The 15396-nt window shown below is 38.8% G+C and overlaps 1 protein-coding gene across 6 annotated transcripts in view; it reads left to right on the top strand.

Moving 5' to 3' along the window:
* Window positions 1–15396, top strand: part of ZNF462 (zinc finger protein 462) — a 92163-nt gene that overhangs the window by 16108 nt on the left and 60659 nt on the right. Inside the window, exon 1 of one of the 6 annotated variants that reach the window (XM_085299953.1) lies at window positions 10382–10398. The exons of the other annotated variants lie outside the window; for them this stretch is intronic. The gene's annotated coding sequence lies outside the window, so the exon portion shown is untranslated. Of the gene's footprint in view, window positions 1–10381; window positions 10399–15396 lie in introns of those variants that run through there. 6 annotated transcript variants of the gene reach the window in all.

The following is a 15396-nucleotide window of genomic DNA, read 5'->3' on the forward strand; positions in this document are numbered from 1 at the left end:
GTGGAACAGTTAGTTTCAACCTTTGTGAAGGACACATTCTGAAGAGCTAGCTCATTAAGCTAGCTTTGAAGGGTGTGCTCTGCAGCAGCTTCCTGTTATTTGGTTAATGGTTGACCTAGTTCTATTGCCATATGCTTCCTGGAACGCGTTCTAATATAAAATATGTGCTAAAGCAAGACTGGAATAATAGCAGGAAAGTCAAAGCCTTTATGAAACAGAAATCATGTAATGCTGTTGCATTTTGGAGGATATTTTAGTTTCAAAAATGGCTATGTCTTCATGGAACTATATTGATTCTGGTTGCAAACTCAGGAGCATTAATCAGAKCCATTTATGTATTTTTTCAGCCTGGCCTTGTACAAAAAGTTTGTATCAGTAATTCTTTGTGCTGTATGTGTGAGGCTAACATTAGAGAATGCAGTACTCGGAGTGATACTATAGCTGTGAGGAAAGATTAGATTAGATTAGATTTGGTTAAAGGCAGGACAGTTTACCTCCCCCCCCTTCCATAGTAGGGTTTTTTTCCATTGCCAACCATGGATTAGCAAATCTTTTTCTGTTTAAAGCCTGGCTAGAAGCCAGAAGTGGGGATTCAGTCTTTTATGGGATATCAGACAGAATACAGGATGCATACTTGCACTTAGGCAAAAATAAAAGAAATTTGGAATTGATAGATAGATTTCAACCTCTAACATGAATGAGTACTTTGTGACAGATKGAAGTTCTGAAGAACCTATAGGCTGTGTTTTCTGGTTAATATGTTTTTCTTCCCCAGGAAAAAAGAGGATGTGTGATAACAATTGTTTCATAAGTAGTGTGCATTATGGTAAGAGAAAGGAAGGGAAAATTAAAGCTATCCTTTGTAACTTTTTGAGAACATATCAATTATTATTCTGCTGTCAGTGTGAGAAATGGAACTTACTGCTTTGAATATTCATGTAACCTGATAGTGGCTAACCTGTATCTCTTCAGTTGCAGATGGCTTGCAGGCAATCCAGGTGTGAGTTCTGGGCAAAGGTATGTCATGGATACCATTGGGGGGCTGCTGGGCCAGGTAAATTTGTAGCTGTGAGAAGAAGTGAGCTGTCAAGGTCCATAAAGGCAGCTGTTACTGATCACCATTGAGGGGGGACATACCCTGCAGAGTAGTGCAGGATGTTTTGGACAATGGAATGTCTTCGGAGTCATAATCATTTTGTCCTAGAGGTCCTKGACTCAAGGCCCTTCAAGTGTCTCTTACAACTATGGGCCAAATAAAAATTATGTCTGATTTGGTTAGCATACAAGTGTGACCAAGTTTTACACAGTTTCCCCTTCTTCCTTCCTCAGTTCATAACACTGAGTTGTGTATTTGTAGGAGAACTCCTGAATCAGGGAGAGGGAGGAAAGAACCAAAACATTTTCAGTAGGACACAATATGTTGTGAGAGCTGTAATCATATGGGTCATGAAAAAAATCCCTGCTCTGGGGACTGACACAAGCACATCTATTTGTGCAACCTGATCAGAACAAAGGATAGTGCTACTGCTGCACGATCAGACAGATCTGATGCTTCAGCAGACTGAGCAAATGAATGGAGGAAGTGGTCCGCCTCCTCTTATCCATTGTCTCAAAGATGCAGACTCATAGACAAGAAAGGGAGGTTGAATAGTGCTTCTGAGGGAATATGTTGCTTTGTGTTCTGTGGGAAGACAGCAAGCAGGAGTTCTGGAAGTTCTCTGTGTTGGCATGCTGACAAGCTTGTAATAGGAAAGTGTGGCAATGGACTACTGGTATTGAACAAGTACTTTCTCTTCCGTAGCTTGCCTAGAAAATCTTAACTGTTATTAGGAAGCTGATGAAATGTTCCAGGCTGCAATATGGGACCAAGTCTGTGTTGAAGGAAGCTCAGTGGGTGTAGAAATCCAATTAATTCTGACCTACTAGTAAAGAGTGATTTAAGACTTTTTCTGTACATAGGAAATTCAGAGATTTTTTTTTCTCCCTTTTTCTTTTTCTTTCTTTTGTCTGTCACTTTCTCCTGTCAARAGCTCATCTTTGTATTTTGGGATATTTCTAAGTTGTGTTCATGATGAGATTATAACATATGGAGAGCTGAGTTGATCAAATTATGGGGATACCCAGAATCTTCTATTTGGGAGTATTTTTCTGTTTCTCTTACTCCAGTTGTCATAGCCAAATGAGCCCATGTGGGATTTCAGTAGTAAATTCCTATTTTAAAGGAATAATAAGGCTGAAGAAGCGTAAGAAGTGTTGGAGAAGGAGAAGGATTTTTGTTAAGTTTAGTAGAATTGAGGGTTACCTCATCTTCCGTAGCTGTAATATGGAAAAAATGACTTTCAGGCTCAAGGGGGATTTCCACTGGGAAATTAATCCTTTAAAGGGAAAAGAATAGAAGTCATGACCATATCATAGCTGCTTAGMTCTCTRTATGTTACTCTTTTGTATGGTCATTAGGGTTAGAAATTTCTAAAAGTTAGATTCGTTATGGTCAGGAGGTATTCACACATAACTGTTTTCCTTTAAAAAATGAGATATGCAAGTGTCTCTTGTAGCAGGACACAGAATCAGATCTGTCAGTCTTGGGACCAAGATTAGTCTCTTTTGGAGAGCTTGACTACAACATAGAAAACAGGTGTAATTGGGTAGAGTATTTCAAAGATGTGAGGAACACACTGCTTAAATGCCTATATGCTTCTTCAAAATCAACCTTCTCTTGGCTCAGGGACTATATCTGTCATTTCTATAAAGAGCATACATTTTTTCTCTTTTTCAAGTTAATTGTTGTAAGATTGATGTCTATGATAGCAGAGAACCATCTTGATGATCAATGCAAATCTCTCCATCCTTCGTTCTTCAGTATACAGCTTGGAAGGTTATGTCAGTTCTACAGAGAAGTAATTAATTCCATAAGATAATGGCACAGTCTATCACTACTGCGTAGTGGGAATGAAGATGCCTTGGGAGCCTTTCCTGTGAAAACACAGCAGAAATTCATCATATTCCTCTGAATGGAAACCTGTGTTGAAACTTCTAAATATGTGATTACTGATCTGTCATGATTGGCATAGTTTATATCCAAAAGCAACTGTGAAAACTTTCCAGTTGTTCTTAGAAAAGAGTTAAAACTAATCCTAGAATGTGTACCAGGCTGGATTTGACCAGCAGATACTTCAGTATACATTTTCAGATGCTCTGAACTAAAGAAAACACTGCCAGAGAGAGGAAATGATGACATTAGTTGCTCAGCAGCTAAACTCTCATAATTGCTTTCCCATCTTTGTACAACCTTGGTAACACAGTGTCTAAACTAAATCAGAGTTATTTAGTCAGGATGATCAAAACTGTCTATAGTCTTGTAGAAGAAAGTTGAATGAGCTTTTAGATGATGTCTGAGTATGAGGACAAGAGGAAAAATCTCTTGGGTGGACACAAAGCTAAGAAATTAAGGAGCATTCTCCCAAATAACAAAGATTTGGGCACTTTCTTAAAGGAGCAGTATCAGCCCTGTGCTAAACAAAGCTAAAAAGTCATTTGTATATTGATAAAGATTTCAAAAGAATTTATTATCTTCTGTTTACTTACCTCTTCAGGAAGTAGGAGGCACATGAGAGGATCTTGGCTAGTTTTGGAGAATCCTTGGAAGCTGTTTTATTTTCTACCTGCATAGTGTGCAGTGATTTTGAGCTTGGGGGGGGAGTTGTCCCCCCCTTTTTTTTTTTTTTTTTAATAATAGAACTTTTTAAGATGCAATTGGATATGTCACTTTTTCCTAGGAAGTCAGAACACTGTAGCAATCATAATTATGATAATGCTTTTATGAAAATGACAACGTCATGGCTTAAGACAACTGAGGAGCCATGAAGGGTTTGTCTTTTATGAATGTTTGAACAAGAGCAGTGTGATTGCTTTCTCAGTCATTCATCAGGTGAAGGAAGGCTCTTTGAAGTTCATGTGGCCAAATGATGCATTTTGGCGTTCCTCTCGTGTCCTTAAAAACCACATCGAATTTTTGGGCGGTCATCAAATGTTCACAAAGGAGACCAGCTGAAGAGGGGAAATCATCAAAACACATATTTACACCATCTTTAAATGACAATCTTAACATCTTTTGTGCTTTTTTTTTTTCTTTTTCCTAAGTAAAAGGGATTGACAATTGGGTCAGTTCCTTGGGGATCATCCAGGTGAAGGCATGTACTTTTGCAGCTCCAGAAGAAGATGACTTTGGGCACAGAAAACCTCACAAACAGAGCACAGAAGAATTCTAGGTCTCAAAGGCCATTAGCTTTTCTGATGTGTCAGAAAAGACTTTTTGGGCTTTGCATGATCAAAGTAAATACTTACCTTCTTTTTAATAGATCAAGCAGTTATTGCTAGTGTTGTACCTTTGAGAGCCCTTTAATCCCAGAGAGGAAAGCAAGGATCTTCCTTTTTCTTTTGGACCCATTCCATTGCAAACAAAAACATTCTACAGGTCAGACAGACAAGAAGGGTATCTGATGAGTTTTTTTTTTTTTTTAATAAACCCTTTCCCTTTTTCCTTGTATTTTTTACACCAGTAACTTATATTTAAGAATAAAATAGACTTAAAAGTGTCTCATTCAGCTTATATCTGTAATAGATAGAAAACGTGGAACAAATTCAAGAGATACCTTTTTTTCATAGCTGACCTGGACTTCAAAAATCCTGTCCTTCTCCTAAATTAGAAAACATTTTTTTTTTGGAAAATAGAGATATCAAAATGGTTGGATTAGTTTAGTGCACTAACATAGCGTTTAGATATGTAAACAGAAGACGTACTACTTCAGTACTGCTCAGAAGATACTGCAGAGGAGCTACTCTACTGGTCAGTACAAGTAATGCTCTTGGAATACTAAATCTATTCCTGAATTTGAGATTTCTTTTAAAAAAGTGAAAATGCTGTGGATAACAATAGTTTGCAGTCTGGAAAATTTTGCTTTCCAGTAAGAGCTATCAGGAAGTCTATTTTCCCCTTTCAAAGGTTTTCAGAAGTGACAGTTAGAGGGCTAAAAGTAGTTAATTTGCCAGGCTATGCCTGATATTATAGGAATCTGGAATCTGTACCAAGCTGTAACAAGATGCAGTGGTTGGAATCTAAGAGTAGAAAATGTTTGCTGTATAAATAGTTCTTTACTTCTAATTTAATAATGAGAAAGGATTATGAAGCATTGGGATAATTAATAGACTCAGTAGAAAGCACTAAGGTATCAAGTCTAAGCGTAGTCTTTCTCTGGACACAGTACTGGGAGACAGGCACTTCTGGGAGGTGACTCATTCCACCCTGCTGTAGATGCCTGATGCTTTTGACTGTTACCATTGGGTTAGGTGTGGACAGCTGCTTAGCTGTAGAAGGTGAACTTTGAGCAAGATGACACTCACCCCCATATCTCATGTCAGGTCAGGGATATGTTATCTAAAGAATAGCTGGAGGAAATGCTGTAACTTTGAAACATAGGAAGTCTTAAGAAGGTGATTAAGTTTTACCAAGAAATATCAAACAGAATCTTTTTCCCCTGGCATAGCAAAGAGAAGCAAGTATCCCAGTCAAATGAAATGATAAGGCTAAGTGCAGATTTGTGGCATCAGTTTGTGCTTGATTATTTWTCTGCCACATTTTCCTCTATTTCCCTGTCTTTTACAGGCTTAAATCTATGGAAGCACATTCTGCATTTTGTTCTCAAAGTGGAATATGTGCACAAGACTAGTGGGAGAAGCCTTTCTCCTACAAACTAGACATACTTTTCTGTTTTCTCATTTCTATAGAAGAAAAGAAGAGATGGAACAGTCCTATCAGAACTACTATACCCTTGCACATTGTGGTTTCTAAAAGGACAGTAAATCCCTCAAACAAAGGACCTCTGGTTTCCTGTCAATGCTGCAACACAGTACTTTCGTCACCCAGAAGGTTAGTGCTGGTTTTGCAGACCGGAACTAGAGAACCTGGTCCAACAGTTACCACAGAAGTGGTTGTGGCATTAAAACTCAATCAGAATTTAACAACAGATCAGTTTCCTAGAGCACCTAGCTTTCTGTTAAAACTAGCTCATCAATTATATGCTGAAAGCATTTTTTGTAGATTCAGGGGACTTGATCCTTTCAGTAGTAATCTGTTTCAATTTTCTGTCAGACACCTCTTTAGTCTGTTAAGGATGATATATCTAAGAAACTTAGAGATTAAGTCTTTCTGTCCCCATGCTAATCAAAGACTTTAACAATAACAGTGAGTTCTATCTTCAGATCCTCTGGGTTTTTGATAAGTGATGCACAATCAAGTCAATTTCTGGGAAAAAAATGATACATTAGCTTGGTTCTGAAGGTCATGCTGTAGTGAAGGCCTCACTGTAAATGGTTTTCTTTTCAACTTTTATAAACCAATTACTTCAACAGGATGAAGAGGAGTTTTGATTCCCTAATTGACAAAATATTTTCAGATCTTAATTTGTAGTTTCAGTTTTGGAAGACTGCTTTCAAGATTGAGAATGCTGTATTGCAGTAGTCTAATTGGAGGAGTTAGAAGACAATGGGAGAACAAAGGAGTTCAGGAATGAAGAAGGGGAAAGAGGTCTGAGCTGCTTCCTCTGTGTTTCTTGGTTTTGGAATGAGTGATTATTTTAACCTGTGAGTAATGCTGAGATTAGTGGCTGTCTTCCATCATGAAATGTGAGTAAAGTTAAGATAAGAAGGTAACTTCCTCTCTTCAAACTGTTCCTCTCCATCTCTCTCCCATATTCGGTGTAAAATCTTTTCTTTCAGCTATGGTTGCAAGGAGCTGTGTTGTCTTTTGCTTGAAAATTTCATTTCTTCTAATAATCAACTCTATAGATATAGCCCCTCTGTGCTCAGCTGAAAAGGAAACCACTTTTTTTTTTTTTTTTTGACAGTGAAGCCTCACTGCCAAAATGATCTTGTACTGCAGGTGGCTAGAGGTATATGATACAAGTTAAGTTTGGAACACATTTGAAGGGCAGGCTCTTCAGGAAGGGTGAACAGTAACACCAATCCTATGATTAGCAAGTCTGGTTCTGCCAGACATTCTCCTTTGGCTTCTGAGACCTTGAAGATCCATTGCAAGTTCTGCTTTCAGGTAAGGAGTTACTATTTCCTAATATGACCCTCTGCTTTGTAAGAAATGGCTCTAGTAATTACTGATCCACGTAAAAGTCTGGTTCTCAACAGGGAAGGATTGGCAGAACTTCATGACATTTCTAGAAATAAAAACTAGAGAAATCTCTAAAAGCACAGCAAGTACCAGGACTTGCACAAAATTCTGCAGCTAGTAGGAATACAGGGGCAGGAAGCTGGAATGACACTGATGGCTTAATCTTTCTGTAATCTCTTGTTTTAGGAGGGAAAAAGAACCTTTCGGAGAGAACTTTTCTCCTGCTCTAGTTGGTGGTGTTGGCTTGCATGGCTTTGTTTTTCTTTGAAAGCTGATAGCAGAAGAGTATCCAACCTTCAGGAGTGGAGCCATTATATGTGGTGCTGTGCAACAGGAGCCAAAGTTTAAAAATAAAACACCAGGCTGCCTTCCTGAGGATCCAGACATAGTGTACACACACACATATGCCATGTCTTGACTGACCACAGTTGTATCAGTTACTGAGTTCAGAGCAACAGACAATGAGAACCAGAAAGGGAGTCTTGTTCCTCAAAAAGAAAGAGGAAGAAAAATTACACTTCTGCAGCCTGAGATACCAGTTTGTTGAGTGGATAGGGGGCCCCTCATCAGCAAGTAAGGTTGGGAGACTGTAAAGCCAGATGACTCTCAGTCATTCTTGGTCTTGTCTGCAGTAGCCCCTTCCCAGCCCTCCCTTTTCTTTCCCTCCTTTTCACTGCTTTACTGTGTTTAAGGGTCTGGGCAGAGCAATCTCTTTTGAAAATATGCTCCTCTCTTGCTCAAGAGGGAGAGGCAGTAGTAAGGTATAGCTGTGGCTTTTATTTCATCTTGAGTCCCGAAAGAAACAGCACACTAAACATGTTCAAAAGAACTCAAAGATCAAGTCCTTTAACTTCAGAGTTACCTTAAGGATATATGGTACCAGCATCATTCTCTGCTAGGCCATGAAAATAGCAGATAACCAGTCTGCATCTTCCCAGAAGCCCTGGAGAAGGAGAAGCCTACAGTGGAGATGGCAGATCTGTCAGGGCAGAAAAGTAGAAATTTAAGATTTAGTGCTAGGAACTCCCCTTGGAAAGGGAGATAATTTATACAAGAAAGGAATAATCTTTTGCAGTGAAAGGTAATGTTACACAGACAAACAAAGTAAGAAAATTCCAAGAAATAATTCCTTGATTACTTGTATGTGTAGACAGCGATGAAAAGGATGGAAGATTTAACCTCAAATTTATGATCTTGCAAAACTGCCAATTTAATACTGGCATCATTCATTCATTCTTTCTTTCTTTCTTTCTTTTCTTTTTCTTTTTCTTATTCTTTTTTTTTTTGCTTCACTAAAAAGCTGATGTTATCTATACTTCCAGACTTTGCTTCATAATTGGAGCTGGGCTGACAAGGAGTGGGAAGGCAGGATTTCTCCAGTGAACTTCCCTTGCTAATTTCAGCTGCCTCAGYGTAGGGCAGCAGGTGGCCCTGTTTCTCCCAGGTGATAGGACAGGAACTGTGCACAGGTGGCACCCATGTGCAGTCCATCTGCCTATATGCTGTCTCAAGGTAGAGAACTAAGTGGAGTCTACTCTTCTGACTGCATGGAGCGGGCAGATGCTTTCCAGAAAATTTTCTGATCCCATGGTGCCTCTCGTAGTAAGCACCAACTGGATCTCTAGCTCCTTCCAACTGTGGTGAGCATGTTTGTGTATCTCTGTTGACATGTACATGGAAGGAGGAAAAAAAAAGGGGGGGGGAAAGGAAGAGGTGTTACCACTTCATATCTCTATCCCGGCAAAATAACAGTCACAGCTGCCCATGACACACGTCGCTTTTGGCAGAAGCTCAGGCTGGTTTTGCTCTGCGGCCTTAGAATCAAGCACGCTCAGTATGCTTCCTTCAGCAGGAATGCCAGCAGTATCTTAGATTGCTACAGAGACTGCTCTTTTTCTGTGAGCCTCCTTTGCAAAGCTTGGGTTCATATTAAACAGGATCAAGAGTGCTTGGTTTGTTGCACATGTCTCTCAGCACAAGCTAATTAAGATTTTTGGAAGAGGTGTTTTCTTAGACATCCAAACCCTTAGAATGGAATCACAAAATCACAGAAGGAAGACTTATTTTACTGAATTATTTCAGAAACAATATATTGGTAGCGAAGGTGATGTTTAGCTTGAATCTTTGAAGGACTTGATTCTCTTACAACTTGAACTTTTTTAATTCACAAAATCCGTGGGTCTAGTGTGTGGTAATGCTTTGACAGTGAAGGGCAGATGTATCTGTCAGCATGTGAAAACTAATTGCCTGGTTTGTTCTCATAAATTTTGTTAGCCAGGGTGGAGTGGAAGTGTGCATAAGCTTTGTGGCTCCTGCCACAAAGTATGAAAGAGAGGTCTGATTAAATCAAACTTCCTCTTCTTTGGTCATGAATATCTCCTGCTTACAGAAGACACTGAGGAAGATCTAGGTTGTTCCTCTTATGGGTATTTTTACAAAGATGCTATGAAGAAGATTCCCTTTGATGACTTGTAGTAAGTTTTGATGTTTTTTCTGGACATTTACTGGAACAGCAGAGTGATAAATAATTATGTTGCCTAATTTTTAGAGTAGTTTCAGAACAGAATAGAAGAATTGTTCAGTTTGGGTAGGATGATCTTAAGCAAAAAGGCTCTCAGCCTACAACAATGTGAGTTTCTCTAGTTGTTGCTCCTTGGAAACAAATTTTCCCCACCCTCATATGAAGCTTCCCCTTTGAATTACTAGCCTTTTTTCCATCTACCTCCTTCCTCCTGTGATCTCATCTACTATGAAAATTTAGATAATATTCACCAGCCTTAACCTCTTTCTCTGGTGTTGTTCTCCTCAGCTCTGCAGGCATTTTGCTGAGTTGACCTAAATTCTTCTGCAAAAACCTGGATTCTGTGCAGCAAGCTGGAAATGGCAATTCCAGTTTAAAAAAAAAAAAAGAAAAAAAAGGATGATTAATAAAGAGCATTAGTTATTTCTTTGTGTGTGGTGTATGATTTACCCCTGCCAAACTTTCAACTTCCACTATGTGGAAGCCACTTGTGTTCGTAGCTGTTGTGGTAAGTTAGCATTGTGCTTTCAGAGATGCTGGCACAGAAGGATAACATGGTATTACAGGAAAGGTCTGGAATATGGAAACCTACCCTCTGCTGCTGGGTGTGCCACAGACCTGCTCTGCGACTTGGACCCAGGCCACTTCACCTCCTTGTACTTCTCCCTTGCAAGCTGAAGGAGGAAGGCTCTTCATGGTGAGACTCACTCAGCTTGCTTTTCACACAGAGAAGGCCTACCACAGTGTGGGCTCAGATTGAGCAGGTAGTAACTGCAAGAAATAGAGTATAAGGTACTGCTACTTGGTATATTTAATTCTGCCTTTTTGTTCCTTACATACTGCAAACAGATTGTGAATCTCAAGATTATGTTCAATAATTTAAAACTCTGAAAACCAGGGAAATATTTCAGTCTTTTTTTTTCTCTGTGTGCAAGTCACATGTCACATTGGCTGTCTTAAACGACTTTCTTGACATAGATGAATGGAAATCTGAGTCATATGATATTGTCTTGTCTCCCTTTCGTGTTCCATAAACAGCAGGGGAAAAGAGATTTTTGCAGGACTGATTGTGTACTTTTGACACAGACTCTTCTGTCAATGAAGTCCTAAATGAATGTGAAACTTTTTGCATACATTCTTGCAAACAGGAACCCACGCATGAACAAATGCTTGTTGCAAGAAACAAACGAAAGGGTATAAATGCCTTTATTCAAAGGAGTTTTAAAGAAAAAATGTCCAGAATGGACTGTAAAGCACATTACGGTTTTGCTTTTCTGCTCTTCCATAGTGTTAATGGATGTTGGCTCATAATGAAGTAAATGAAGTGCCTCAAAATACTATTTGTGTTTTGGTGTCATACAGACCATGTATATATCTTCTGGGTGAAAAAACAGGGAGGAGATTCAACTGCCCAGTAAGTGATGTTGCTGAATATCTTGTGTAAAGAGCTGTTCACTTAGCTGGATTCTTACTGGAAAGAGGTGTCTGTTTTTTCTCTCTGGAACTTCCCATGTTTTCTTTCCATACATCATTAAAAAGGTTCATCTATCCCCTTCAGCCAATGTAAATGACTACATTCAATTCACAACAATYGAAGCTATGTTGTTTATGGCTTAGGTGTTTTTGCTCACTTGCTTGTTTCCATTTTTGTTCCTTTGCTGAGAAAGAAAGATACTTTTTTTTTGTATATGATTCTTCAGAGAAATCCTACTTCATTTTAAAACCTACTGAGGTGGAGAATTCTTGCAACATATGAGCTACATAAACTATTCACGTGTACCTCATTGAAGAGCAGRAAGTTGGGAAATTTGTGACATTTTTCCCCTTAAGTCAAATATTATTTCCTTTTTTCAAGTGGTTGTATAATGATCGATAAAACCAATTTCAGTTATGTACCTTTGCTTTTGAACTGTAGTATATTGTAGCACATCTTTGTCGTTGCCATACATGAATATTCCTGTTCTTTGTGTAAGATGTTTTGAGTCAGGTAACACTTCTTAYTGCTTTGAGAATTTACTTCTGAAGGTCTCAGATTAAAGGGATTGTATAATTTTGTTCATATCTCATCAGATTGAAAGTTCTTCTGGGTGTTTTGAATGATTGTAAAGCTTGTGTCTTCTAGGGTTTTTTTGGGTGTTTCTTTTAATGTATTTGCCATCTTTGTTAGCTTAAAATGTGTTTTGATTACTACTTGTCCACTTGTACCTATTTTGTATGCAGAGTACATGTTAGGGTTTGTCTACCCTTGCAGTTGCTTAGGCGGAGCTGCTGCAGTTTTGAATAGTACCCTACTTAAGGCTGAAAGCATGCTCAAGTGTGGATACAGACCTCCTGCTGGGGTTCTCCTCACACACATGGATAGCATCACCTGCAGGATGACCTGGAGGCAGGTTGAMAGTGTTGGAAGATCTACTGAGGTCAGTTGCAGAAGCCCATGTCAAATAGGAAGGCAAAGAGGGTGATAGGACTGGTAGTGAGAACAGCAATACTAAACTGGTCTTTCAGAGTGAAATGGATCTGATCCATATGCAGGAACAGAGACCTCATTGTATTTTTGTGTTTTGGTGATGCAGCTTTTGGCAGCCAAGATGTTTTGTCCCTCTGTGCCAGAGAGGGCATATCCCTGGAACAGTTACTCTCTCTGCAGGTAAAGCAATGGCTAATGTACCAGTGAGGAGAGAGAGAGGAYTGCTGTCTGGTCTGCTTTCCTAGAGCCAAATGTCAGTAGGCTAGAAACAGAGTATCTGTCCCAAAGAGCCTGTGTCCCATGCATTTTCAATTGCATGCTTGGATTTGCAAAGAAATGAGAGTTCTCAGTACAAAGCTTAMAAGAAGGACTTGGCAGTTCATGTAGTGCTTCTCCTCAGAATTCTCTCTTTAGTATTTCTTAATACTTGCATGCAAAACCAAAATCCTGGTGAAGTCTAACATTCTCCTGTATTGGGTGCTCTGTCTTTTCTTGGGTTTCTCTAAGATATTTATCTTACAGGTCTTTTTCTGGACATTTTTTTCCTGCTTTGAAGAAGGTCCCATTGTTGACTAACCACATGCATGAGAGCTTTCTAAAAGAGTCTTTCCTCTTTGTACCTACCCATGCATTTTTAGGTCAGGAAAACTGAAAGTCTCTTCCAGTATTCACCTTGCATGGACCAAGTGCTCCTTGGGGACCTGTGCTTAGTTTTCAATTTCCTGCCTCTTATCAGAAAAGGTATTTCAAGAATTTGGGATCATTTTCCAGGTTACACAGGTTTCCAAAGGTTAAAGAAACTAATTTATCCAAAGCCTTTCTCTGAAGASAACTGTACTATGATTCTCCTTCTCCATAATGAAGATACACCTTTTCAGAGTGTTTGAATTAAAGATGAGGGCCAGGTTTTAAATTGGTGATGGCCTGCAGTGGCTAAAATTGTTAATGATCCACTTGTAAATTAATAGTAGTCGTTCCTTTAATTTACTGAGTTAAGAAGAAAAAGTGGGTAGGTGGAAAATGTAAGAAAAAAAGTATATTCAGGGTTTTTCTCTTTTTTAAAGAAACTTTTGATAAACTAGTCTTGAATTGAACACCTCTTGCAACAAGAAAGATCATTTTATTTATATGTAGTTTGGCATTTGTGTGTACATTACTAGGGATAAAGTTCTGGAAACCAGGTTTTCTTTTTATCATCTTTCACTTCATGTCTTCAGAGTAAAGCCAGAATGGTCCCGTTTTTTCAGAATGAAGGTAATCTTGAGGCAGTTGGAACTGATTTCTTATTCTAATACTATTTTTTTCCTTACTACTTATTTAAAATGCTTATTTAAAATTCATCATTTCAAAATAGTTAAATGTAAAGCATTTACATCAGTAGGAAAAAAACGAGAGATGTTGTGTAATGGGCTTGTAGAAGAGAGAAAAGCCACAAGAGCCACATATTTGTAAGGACTGTAGCTTTTGAAGGATACAGTTGGTTGTAATCTCTGCCCCCATTAGCTATGGGTTTCATTACAAAGAAGGTCTTATTTTTTTCCCCCCCCTTTATGGTCCATTTCCTGTTTGTGTATTTCTTAGGAGGAAGAAGAGGAATTGGATCTCAGTGGCTGTCCCTCAAAAAGCTTATTTAAACCAAAAAGTAACAAACTAAGAAAGAAGAACTCTATTAGAAGCTTCAGGATCTTGACACTTTTGATAYAGCTCAGCTTTAATAAGCGTTCTCTCCTTAATTTGAATATGTCCAGAGTATTGGAGGGAAAGGACTGTTTATTGTTGGAAAGACGAGAAGTAAGGTTAGCTAGAGAGGTTTTTTTTTTCTTTTCTTCTTAAGAGAGATTGTTCTTAATTACTACCTGTGTAACAAAAACAGAAACAAAACAAAAAAAAAGTGTGTAACAAAGTACACATTTTTTTTACGGACAAGGCATAGCAGCTTTTTCCTGTTTTCAATAATTTCTAATGTCTTTTTGATCCAAACACCTTCTGGCTGGAGAACTTCCATTAACCTCAGTCAATTCATAGGTACTGTGAACTGTAATACTGAGGTCACTGTAAATACTCCCCCCTCCCTTCAAACTGCATTGTAGACATTCCACTTTGTTCCTTCTAGATACTGTTGATATCTGCACATTACACAAATGATGACTGAGCCAGCATGCTTGCCTTATTTTAAATATTTTATCCTTGGGCTGCATTTATTACAGACTGCAGAAAATACTGTTACCTAGAAAGACGAGGTGGGTGGAGATGGAAATTAAAGGGGAAGTAAAAGAAGCAAGGTTCTCTCTTTGACCTAGTGTACTGCATTCTAATGTGTATATATTACAACCCAGCCTGTATTGCGATGAAATATGTATAAAATTATAATTTTGGGACAAAATAAAATATTGGGACAACATGTAAATGTTAGCTGCAGCTTGCTTCACCTTTTCAAGGTTATCACTCTTCAACAAAGTCAGTGATGGAACCAGCAACTTACTGCCACCACCCAAACAGACAGAGGACCTTCGTTTGCAAGGTGAAAAAGATCTTTTGGGAGTGGTGCATGGAGGGCAGAGGAGGTTGGAAGTCTGCTGGTAATCACTGGTCTGAGGTAACTGCAAATGGCATTTTGTCAAATGCTACATAAGTATATGCACAAATATATATTATCCTACCTCAGGGAAGGATGTTGTGTGCCATACTGTGAGTGAGCCAGTGGGCAAATAATAGTGTGTATTTTGTCTGGCATTATAAATGGATCAGTGATGGATTTATATTACCTGAGGAAATAAACTAGCTGACAGAGAGGCTTCTGCTTGCTGCCCAACAAATGTCAAATACAACAGGAAGCTTGGGGAGAAGTGGGGCATAGCAAGAGACAAAGGTGGTGTTAAAGTAGCAAGGAAATCAGATCCCCAAACAAAAGAGTGCTTTTGAAGAACATTGTGTGAGAGCACAGCAATCCTTCGGCTTCTCTTATTAGTGTTTTCTGGTATGCCAGTGGGATTTCAGCCACTATCCTGCTGCTGTAGAGTGATGCTTGAGGTGGTTTGGGGACTGGCTACGTGAGATGATGTGCTATTCTACTCAGCTTTGTTCGCCTGTATTACCAACCATGACTTCTAGTGGCCTAGTTTTATAGAGTTAAAACTATTTCTCTGAATGTTCTTTTTCAGCCTCTCCACATGCTCTCTGCACAGGGTTAACCCTTTGAAGATAAGATGCAGTACCTTTGCAGCATGT

This window comes from Rhea americana, unplaced genomic scaffold (genome assembly GCF_003343005.1).
Source record: "Rhea americana isolate MKP2758 unplaced genomic scaffold, rheAme1 scaffold_158, whole genome shotgun sequence".
NCBI classification, from domain to species: Eukaryota; Metazoa; Chordata; class Aves; order Rheiformes; family Rheidae; genus Rhea; species Rhea americana.